The following is a 12,010-nucleotide window of genomic DNA, read 5'->3' as shown; positions in this document are numbered from 1 at the left end:
TAACCATTATACTGAAAGACAGTTTAAATATGTCTTAAATATTCTTGTCTTTCCCATTAATATCCAATTTCGTGAGTTTTAGCTAATAACATAATGAAACGTGTTATTGCCAATGATTATACAAAAAACTATATTTATTCTTCCGTTACGCGTGTTGTACCTTTTTTTAAGTCAAGAATCTATAATTTACTGTGTGCCTTTGTCACATATGCAAAGGATGAATCAAAAGATCGATCAGATACGATACGAAAAAAACGTTAGTGAGCGGTTCGAAATATGTAGAAAAAAACACACTGTTGTAAAAAAACACGATGTAAATTAGATATTACAGAGGCATAAAGATTGCGGAAAACATATTTTATTATATCATACAAAATGTGAAAAGGCAGTTTTATTGAAAAAAAAAGCAACAATTAATTAAAGCAAATATATTTACATGTATTGTGTAAACGAAATTGTGTTGTTTAACCTTGTTATTTTCTGTAATAGTAGCGTAGATTTCAAAATGTCACATTTTATTTTCGTCCAGTCAATCAGACATCTTCCGTCTTTCGTAAAATATCATCACATAAACCGTTTCGAAACCCTTAGTACATTTTGGCAACGTAACGTAAGTGGCTTGTTATTTACCAAACAATCGGGAGTTTTAACAAAGCAGGTTTTCTTATATAAATATATATATTAAATATCAACACATTGATGGTCTATATGTATATTTTTAACATTTCAAATTTGTCATAAGATAATCATAATTTTAAGATATATAAAATAATCATGTTCGACAGATAAGCGACTGAGTTACGGTATTGTATAATGGAGTCGCCTCGTAAATAGATACGTAATGAACTACGCATTACCAGTTTGTAGTATTGAACAGGACGTTCAATCTTTAACAACTTAACATCAGTCTCATTAATTTCTTATGTTATTTAGCCATCGAAACGAATTATTTGCAGTTGGAACGTACACATTGGTAATTGGAACGTACACATTGGTGAAAAGACATTTTTGTAAAAGTATGGGTGATGTTAGATCTTCCCGCGTTTATTTATTTAATTCAAACTCACAAGTTAACCTTCCACAGTCATATTCCAAAATAATGTACTCTTTTTTCAAAACAAGACTTGTAATTGATAGAAGCGCTTCACGCATGAAAATTGTCAATCTGTACTTCAAAGATGTGTCACATATTCTTTTGTGTATGACAGTCGAGTTAATTTAGATATTTTTTTGTATTGTAAGTGATTAAATGTTATCGATTTTCCCAATTCAAAATGCCGAACTTATAAACACAAGTTTTCAGGAGACGTATTTTTGTAAAACGCTTTTGCACAAAATCAAATAAATATTTTTTTTAACATGTTTAAATGTGTCTTATGATGGAACATGTTCGTATGAAAATAATTTGACGTTTAGTTAATAAATATGCTGTAAATGTATCTTCGTCATTTGACTTGCATTCATGTGAGGTTTCGGCAAATTGGACAGCTAATTGTAATAGATTTTGTTTCAGTATACTAAATTATTCCATTAGATATAGCAAAGCAATTCGTGTTTTTGTTTTACACAGTGGCACAGGGGTGACAACCGCAATTCTTTATTTATGTTGTGGCCTCAACTTAGTAACTCGTGGGAACAACTTATTAAGTTGAGGGAACAACTTCATAAGTTGTGGCTTCAACTTAATAATTTGTGGAAACAACTTTTAAAATAACTTGTGGAAAAAACTAAGTACGTTGTCCCCACAACTTATTCAGTTGAGACCTCAGCTTAGTAACTTGTGGCCACAACTTCATAACTTGTTCCCAAAACTTATGAAGTTGTGGCCTCAACTTAGTAATGTGTTCCTTTAACTTATTAACTCGTGGAAACAACTTATTAAGTTAATACATCTGCTTAAAATATTGTGAAAACAACTTCATAACTTGTTCCCACCACTTATATGTTGTTGCCTCAATTAAATAACTTGTGGGACCAACTAACTTAGTTGAGGCCACTACTTTAAGTTAGGCCGTTTCATCTATATCGTTTTATTACAATTAGTACCCCTTATACTACTAGGTGCTCGGGTTCGAGCGCCGGTCTGAGCACTATCCCTGTTAGCTATAGATCTCCGCTTCGAGCCCTGTCTGAGCACTTGCCATGTTAGCCATGGATTCCAGTTTTGAGCCCCTATCTGATCAATCGCCAAGTTAGCGACTGGGTTCATGGAGTGAAAACTAGCCACATAAGCGACGGATCTGGTTTCGAATCCAGGCCAGATAGCTCCCTTTTAAACGATGGGTATTTGGGTTTTAGCCCTAGACAAAGGACTTTCCCTCTAAGCGACTTGGACCACACTCTGAGCATTCGCACCATAGGTAACGGGTCCCGGTTTAGAGGTCCTACCTGAGCACTCATCCTGTATGATATAGGCCCCGGACTCAAATCCCGGTTTAAGTACTTACCATTTAAGCGAACGGACCCTGATCCAAGTCCTAGTCTTAGCGCCGGACCAGAAAAAATACGGGATTTATAGCTAACAGGGCTAGTGCTCAGACCGGCGCTCGAACCCGAACACCCATCGCTTGGGAGGCGAGCTCTCATTCCTGGACTCGAAACCAGGATATGTTGCTTACGGAGCTAGTGCTTATTTCGGCAACCGGTCGCTTAGAAGGCGAATGCTCAGTATGGTTTGTTAGCGACGGCTGTTTGGTTCGAGTCCCTGTGTGAACCCGTAGCTTTCGGTTCGAAAGCTCAGACTCGCAGAGGTTCGCAACCGGGATCCTTCCCTTACTGGGCAAGTGGTAAGACACAGGCTTGAACCCGGGATCCAAAGCTTTCAGGGCTAGTACTTAGTCTTGGGCTCGAACCCGGGATCTGTCACTGTTGGTGCAAATTCTCACGTCGGAATTCAAGCCGCTGCTATAGGGTAAGTCCTCAAACCGAGGCGCGATCTAGAAACCCACTTTTTCGGGATAGTGCTCGTTCCGTGATTCGAACCGCGTAACCGTCGAAAACTCCTAATTAGCTTTAAGAACTAGTGCTCATACATGGATTCGAACCCTAGCACGCGCATCGTAAGCGATGGTTCCCGGGATCGAGCCCCGGTCAGAGCAATCGCCCTTTACAAGAAGGGTCCCGGGTTCGATTCCAAAAACCATGGACTACTCTCTTATGAAGCGAGTGCTTCGGGACTCGACACCGGGATCCGACGCTTACGTTGCTAGTGCTCAGACCGGGGATAGAACCCTGAACTCATTCGCTAATAAGACAAGTTCTCAGACAGGGGCTCAACCCGGGAACCATAGCTTGCAGGGAAAGTGCTCAAACCGGCGTTTGAACCCGAACACACAATAGTACGAGTATAAGGGTACTAACTGTGATAAAACGGTTAAGATAAAACGGCCTATCTGATTGGTTAAACTATGTTGTTGTCCAAACTTAGTAAGTTGTTCCCACAACTTATTAAGTTGTGGTCTCAACTTAGTAACTTGCGGCCAGAAGATATTAAGTTGAAGGAACAACTTACGATGTTAAGTCCTCAACTTAATAAGTTGTAGACACAAGCTATTAGTTGAGGCCACAAGTTACTAAGTCCAGGCCTTATCATTTTATATTATTATGATCTCTTTTTGCGTTCATCAATGCTATAAAATAGGGCAGCAACGGGTACCCAAAATATATCCGATGATATCGGATCCAACTTCAGATTCGTGGGTATTGATCCACCCCTTGAAATTTCGGTTCCGAATATTTATCTTCATAGTTGTATGTAACCTAGCGCTGTTTTCACGAGTATTGTTTTTTTATAAAGACTGGTTCGGGTTAAAAGATAAAAGATACCTTTAATAGTTGATATTTAAGAATCTTGATGCTAGACCCCACGGACCTAGAAACCCCATATGAAATAGATTTTTCACTTAAATTAATGACAGTTATGTAACAATCTATAGAAGCCCACAGAAGTCCACATCTTTGAATAAATGTAAATCTAATCCTAAATTGAAAATATGGACACAGGAAATTGGAAAATGTCTGAAAGATATGAGAGAAGATTACAGGTCGTGGTGTTCGGAGGGTAAACCAAGAGACACAGATAATATGATATTGATGAATCTAAAAACCGCCAAAAAGATATTTAGGAGCTCATATCGGTGTGAATGAGCAAGAAGATCAGCTCAGGATAAAGAAAACATTGTAACAGCAGAACAAGAGATTCAAAATAAGTTCACAAACTGATTAGTAGGAAGAGAAAGAATAAAGGGTGTTTAATTGAAGACGTATATGTGGATGAAGAACACTTTAATGGTTCAGATTCAGTTGCAATAGGTTTTAAGAAACATTTTCAGAAACTTGCACAATTCTCCACCGATACCAACTTTGACATTAACAAGTGGCCGAACAGTACAGACACATCAGTGATCTAGTTTTCGATAAAGAAGTACCATCAATCACACCTGAAAAACTTGAAAAAGCATTTTCTCATTTGAACATAGGGAAAGCTCCAGATTTTTATGTAATAACAATTGAAAGTGTAACAAACAGCGGGTAAATACTTCATAATGCAATCCTTAAGTTATTGAATGCCATTCTAATCAGTGGAGAGGTACATGAAAGCCTTAAAATATGTATTTTAACACCAGTATAAAAAAACGGATCTAAACTGAAGCAGGAAACTTCCGCGGTATTACAGTGCTACCCGTAATTGAAAAACTATTAGAGATTTTTCTTTGAGCCAGACTGGTGTCTACCCTAGAGCAGGATCAAAGTGCGTATCAACGTAGATTCACAGCCAATACATCACCGCTACTTGCAGCCTTAATCGTTGAAGAGGTTGCGAGAGAGTGAAAAGACATAAGGACTCTGTTGATATGGTCTTTCTCGACGCAAAAGCTGCCTTTGATGCAGTAGACCACCAGCATCTTCTGAGGTGGGTATATCACTCAGGAGTAAAGGACAGGCATTGGTCGATGATAAACAGCATTCATACCAACGCTCAAAGTGTAGTAAAATGGGCAGATTCCCGTTCTGAACGGTTTCCAGTCCCGCAAGGTGGGATCTTGAGCACCGACCTCTACAAAATTTACGTAAACCCACTTATGAAATTGTTAGAATCAACAGATCATGGGTGTACCATAGGTGATATCAAATGTAACTCAAGTGCCTGCGCCGACAACATATTTCTAAATTCAATCAATAGTCAAGAAACGAAAGTCTTAATAAGTATGGCCGAAGACATCGCAAACTGTGAGCGCTATATCTTACAGCCAAGGCTATTAAGGTTTTTCCAAGTGACAGTAAAACTCCAAATACAGACTACTTTAAAATATATGGTAAACAAATTACAAACAGTAAAGGTAGCACATATCTAGGATTAAAGAGATCGGTTACCATCAAGTCAAGTGCAGAATAATATGTAGATAACATATCCAGAAAGCGAAGAGATCTGTGTATAAATTCATGCCTACAGGCTTCCACGGCGCAGGTGGCCTAGATATTCCATCTATGCTACATATCATGAAAATGTTTGTGATACCAATCTTGTTATACGGACTCGAAGTCATCCTCCATAGACAAACATTAATGGGCAAACTAGAACTATGTCAAACAAGAATCTTTAAACAACTTTTTATGTTGCCACCTAATACTTCAGATATTACAGTGTACGCACTTAGTAGACTGTTACCAGTACCAATACAATTCACAAGAGGACGCTTATTCTCTACAATAACGTATGTTTACAACACCAGGATTCAGTTGAAAGGCGCCTGGCATGTCGGCAATTAACGGTTAAAGGGCATAAAAGTGCTAGTTGGTTTGTTGATGTAAGAAAATTGTTCTGGCAGTACGACTTAGGTGACCCAGATTACCTATTTACAACACCTATGAAAAAGAACACTGGCTGAAAATAGTGAATAACAAAGTAGATCAATTTAGGTATAATGATGCAATTGATAAATCAAAATATATGTCATCACTCAAAAACTTAAAGCTTAACGCAATTAAACCTGGGAAACCTCATCCACTCCTACAATCAACCAATTCTTCATCTTATTAGCAAACAGACAGGCTATGAGTTGAAGTTCATGTCAGGGACATACTTACTACAAACCACCCGTTCCAGATTCAGAGGAAGCAAACCCAGTGATATTTGCCAAGTATGCTGTGAAGCACCAGAGACTCTCACCCACGTGGCTCTAGAGTGCCCCGGTCTCACGTCCTTCCATGACCCTATCCTGGCTGTTATCCAAATCCCCACCTTTCTGGGAAACGTCCCCGGACGAAACAAAAGTAATTGTTCTCATTGACTGTACATTTCTTAACAATAAAAGTAAACTGCCTAAAGCTGAGTGGTTGAGGTTAGAACGTATAGATTTTAAATGTCGAAGACTTTGGTTTTCCCTAAATAACGAACGCTACACATTTTTCGAAATACATAACCCGACCTCGAAAAGAGTTGCATCCGCGCGTGCTAAGACTGCGATCTGTTTGAGAAAGCTAGCGAACAGTGATAGTGCTGTGACAACTACTCAACGGTTGGCCCACAAGAGCTGTCAAGACGAGGAACATAGACCATAGAACATTTTTTGACGTGTGACAGTAAAATAGCAGATCATTCGAGATCATTCGACTTTCTTTGTATCAGAGTGTCATTGGACATTCCGTAAAGAGCGCCGAAAGTCCATTCGAAATCATGGAGAAATTACACATTACAAAAGCAATTCCTAATGGTAATAAGTAAGTTTTCAATCCTTATTGTCTTTCTGAGTGGTATCAAAAACAACGGTAGTGGATCCAGTGTGGCTGGAATGTTATTCAGGTAAATTTTGCATAATATCGCGACCTGTCAAATTGTGTTCCTGCATCATGTAATGTCTTGAAAGCATATATTGTCATATACTAAGTTTAAATGCTAACTTGTGATGCAAGGATCCTCATTGCCCAGTGAGAGAATCTTCTCCACAGCAGGAGACCCCGTCAGTGCTCATAGGGCTTGCATGGACCCGGACAATGTTAATATGTTATTTTTTTTGAAAACAAACATAAAAATTGTATGAACAGTGAAACGTGTATGTTAACGAGCAAACTATTAAGTGAATACGTGTTAAGGTTTCGTTTTATTTTAACACTGCTACAATGTTGAACAATAACTTTGTTATGTTTTTTTTAAATAAATGTTTAATGTTAAATGTGTTTTAGTTAGTCAAATTATACTTCTAAAACATTGGTTTCTTTAATTTAGACAGAACATTCTCATTTTCTCTTATCTGAGGGATCCGTATCCAAAAAACTGTAAGAAACCATGTTTGATTTCGGATTCGGATCCGATCACAATTTTTGGATTTGTTGCAGCCCTACTATAAAATGTACATCATTGAATTATTATATAAGCAAAAGTTTACGTTTCGTCAATTTACCATAAAAAATGTGGCTATATTGATACTCTTATATATTAATTAGCGCGCAAAATGCCCAAGTTACAATTTTTTCAGCATCGTCATTTTGACTTCAATCAATTGCGGTTCGTCATTAAATCACATGACTTTTTTGAGCTGTTGCGAATGGCTAACTAGTTCGTTATTTTGTGGGTATATGCGCATTGAGTTCCCGCTTTGCACAGTATCAAAATCGCGAAATGCCAAATAATATAGGTTCGGCATTTTGAATTGGGACCATCGTTATACAACAGTAAAACGTATTAGCAAATATGTTTAATTTAAACAATATTTATTTATTTACTCGAAGGTACATATAAGCAATACAATACAAACATATATACTATTTACAAATAATATACTAGGCAGATTAAAATTGCTGAATTGCTAAACATCAGACTGAAAACAATTAAATAGAATTAAGAAGAAAGCTCAGGGCTTATGCTGTGTTTCTCTTCTGTCTGTTCTGTTAGAAAAGCTGCTGATATTAGCAATTGTCGACCATATTTGTTGAGGTTAATCCAATAGCATGTTTGGTTTAGGTAAAGTGCATCATTAGAAGATTAAAATCATGACAACGGGCGTAAAGGTTTACGATATAGACAAACATGTTGGATTCGATCAAATACATTAACCCGACAACAATGATTATGAATAGATAAATGAAATCACGCAATTTAAAATAGTTTTCAGTTGTTTTTAGCGAATACGAATGTCAGCTCTTTAGTTTTGGTTAACCTTGTTTTTCTAGTTTGCTTTTTCTCGAAAATGTAGTGCATAGTTCAACTTAATATTCTCTCCCTAATTAATGTGTTTGGTAAAATGTTATTTTATAAAATATTTGCTTGATGAACAGGTACACGGGCAGACGGTTCTATATTGTGGAAAGCTGGAATGGATGTCACAATGATCCGTCGTATATGATGGCGTTAGCACAGCCCAACAGCAACTGTAGCTATGACAAAAGAAATGCATACCCAGTGTGTCTGTATTCTAAGCTGCCTAGGCCTGGTCGACCCAGTAATGCGACCGGTACATCTTTACTTTGTATTACTATTATTATTTATTTTTTATTTAGTATTATTATTATATAATTATTTATTTATGCATGTATTTATTTATGTATTCATTTATTTATTTGGATGATGATGCTGATGCTGATGCTGCTGCTGCTGCTGATGATGATGATGATGATAATGATGATGATGATAATGATGATGATGATCATGATGATGATGATCATGATGATGATGATGATGATGATGATGATGATGATGATGATGATGATGGTGGTGGATAATGATGATGATGATGATGATGGTGGTGGTGGTGGTGATGGTGATGATGATGATGATGATGATGATGATGATGATGATGATGATGATGATGATGATGATGATGATGATGGTGATGGTGATGACGATGATGATGATGATGAACGTATATCAAGTGTCAATTTTTCCACATCATTCAATCATGGAATTTTTACTTTGCTTACGATACCTTAATTGTTATTAAGCAATAATTAATAGAACATTGATTTACTATAGAAATTAGATCATTAACATCGAACGTATTGAACTTGTTATTTTTTCCTTGAAACGATAGGCAAAAATATGTTAATACGTTAAGCAACACTAGTTGGTTCCTAACAACAATTGTCGTAGGGTACAAATTATTCACACAACATGCATACTATTTTAATTCAAAATTGGATTAAATGTGCTGGAAATTGTAGACATATATAAGTATCTAGGTGTAGTTATGCACGAAAAGCGTGATTATAGTTTTCATTGTGAAATGCTCGCAAAAAGTACCGGGAGAGCTCTCGGGTCTATTATAAATAAAATCCATAATATGAAACAAGCTGGCTTTAAAACCTATGAAAAACTATACAATTCGTGTGTGATACCTATATCGGATTACTGTGCATCCATTTGGGGATTTAAACACTTTCAATCAGCAGAAAATGTTCACCACCGGGCAATACGGTACTTTTTAGGTGTACATAGATTTACGCCTATATTAGCGTTACTAGGTGAAATTGGGTGGTTACCGAGCATTTACCGTAGATGGCTTGCAATGATTAGGTTTTGGAATAGACTTGTAAAACTTGACGAATATAGATTAACCAAACGAGCATTTGAAAGGGATTACAGTTCATCAAATAACAATAACTGGTGTAGTGAATTTAAAACGGTCATGTCTAGTCTTAACCTTACGGATTATTATAACCGTAAACGCCCCATTCCAATGGATTTAGCTAAAGAAAGCATGACTCAGTTTTATTCAATAATTTGGTCTAGAGACTATGAACGTGTTTCAAAGTTAAGAACATATAGAACCTTCAAAACTGAATTTGTTTGTGAAGAATATCTGACACTGAACTTAAAAAGAAATGAACGCGCCTTATTTGCGCAATTCAGAACCGGAATTCTACCACTTAGGGTCGAAACCGGAAGGTATGTGGGTGAAGCCCCCGAGCAAAGACGGTGTAAGCTGTGTCACAGTGGACTGGTCGAAGATGAAACTCATTTTCTTGTTGAATGTGCTCTTTATGAAAACACAAGATCAGTTATATTTGGGAACATTTTGAACTCTGAAGAATATGCTACCTGTCAATCAAATAAAGATAAATTAGTTCTCTTGGTTAAGTGTCATCCAAGAAAGTGTGCGAAATTTGTTGTAAATGCTTTTTATATCAGAAGCAGTATTTTATATAAGTAACAATATCTGTTGTATGATGTTTGTCAGTTAAAACTTTAAAATAATATAATTATGTAAATGGGCTTCTAAGTATCAACTACGAATTACACATTTTTCAGGCATATGTCTTCTTACTTATGATAAAATTGTACATATCATATTATCATTGAACTCTTGCTATGTTCTTATACATATATTATATAGAAGATGCTAACTTATTCATTGAACTAAGTATGTTGCTCAAATATTTCATTGTCTATTTGTATAATAATGATCACGTTATATTTTACACTGTTGTTAAGGTGACTTATAGGCCTATTAGGCCGGGTGTTCTTGTATGCATTGTATATATGTCTGTTAATCTCCTGTACGTAAACACATGTCACTATAATAAAAGATTATCTTATCTTATCTTACTATTTAGTTATTTCAATCTTAGGTTTTTAATATTAATTTGAATATATTTCTCTGGTCAAGGGGAAGCAACCTAACCGTTTAACCTTGTGCATGATTTACTAACATTAGTGTTATCTAACCCTTGTTCGGGATGCACGTGCACATTACTTTCAATTGTCATAGATGGTCGTATTTCTATTTGTTGGAGGAAATTTATAGATTTTCTCAGGTATACTATCCCTTTTCTTTAGTAACTATTAAATAACATATTATTATGATATGTATGTATTATTTGGTATTGTTCGCAGTCCTTATAAATAATGAGTTAATTGTATTTTGACTCGCCGTACCTACTCTTTGTGTATGTGTATTGTTCTATCGTTGTGTTAAAATATGCATTCTTGTTCATTTGTTTATCTTATTTAATATTTGGTTCAGAACAGTCCTATACGTTAACATCGATTAATACGGTCAACTGCAATAAAATCATTAACATTGCTTCTGTGTTGGTCGAAATAAAACCTCGCAGAGAACGAACTCCGAAACAATCATTTAAATGGCAAAATCACGTGATCAGTATCACGTGAAACCAATATGAATACACTAGGTATACATGCCTATTGACCCAAATAAAGCAAACGCAACGGTACTCTAACTATTCTATGCATCTGCCAGGTTTCATGACCGTAATCTAGTGTGATGTGTCAACGGATTAATGTAATTGGGTAGAATTCACATTAGATGAAACTTACCTATACATAAAGAGTCACTTATTAAAAGGTAAACTCTGAGTGTCCGATAAATAAGTCAAACTATGAATTTTTATCCTATAATCGTCCCAAGTATACTACCAAAAGCAAGCATTTTATAAGCTTTACTTGTCCGAACCTGCCTGAGCACAATACACTTTTTTGTGCGAGCTGTTCACAACATTGGGGTCTTCGTGGTTGCTAGAACTTATCAGATCCTATTGAACATTTCATTTGCTCTTGCTTGTCGTATAATATATTTGACATTTTCCTTCGTGAAATAGCATTTTCATCGTTGAACTGGTGTCATGCAAACTGATGTTCTCTTTCCAGAATTTGAGATCGCAGACAAGCTTGTGATCGATGTGATTTACAATGTAGAGTACAGACCGTAAGTCGCCCAGAACATAAATCAACAATGGCATGAACAAGTTTATTACAAGAGACTGTCTAATTGGAGTTGGGAAAGCTTTGGGTCGATTTTTGTCTACTTGTATTATGACACTTTATTTACTCAATTCATATTCGTAAAAGTCAATTAGGCTTATAACGCCTGACCATTTAAACCAACCTCCACGAAGAGATTTTACTGAAACCAGCATAAATTAACGGATCAAAACTCTGCCTTAATAATCAACCACGTTATGACAGCTGACCCACGTGGTACAGTAATTGTCCCGTTTTGTTTTAACTTTTTTATTTAGGTTATTTATTTATTAGTAATCTAAACATATACACTAT

Source organism: Dreissena polymorpha, chromosome 4 (assembly GCF_020536995.1).
Source record: "Dreissena polymorpha isolate Duluth1 chromosome 4, UMN_Dpol_1.0, whole genome shotgun sequence".
NCBI lineage: Eukaryota > Metazoa > Mollusca > Bivalvia > Myida > Dreissenidae > Dreissena > Dreissena polymorpha.
This window is presented reverse-complemented; position numbering follows the sequence as displayed.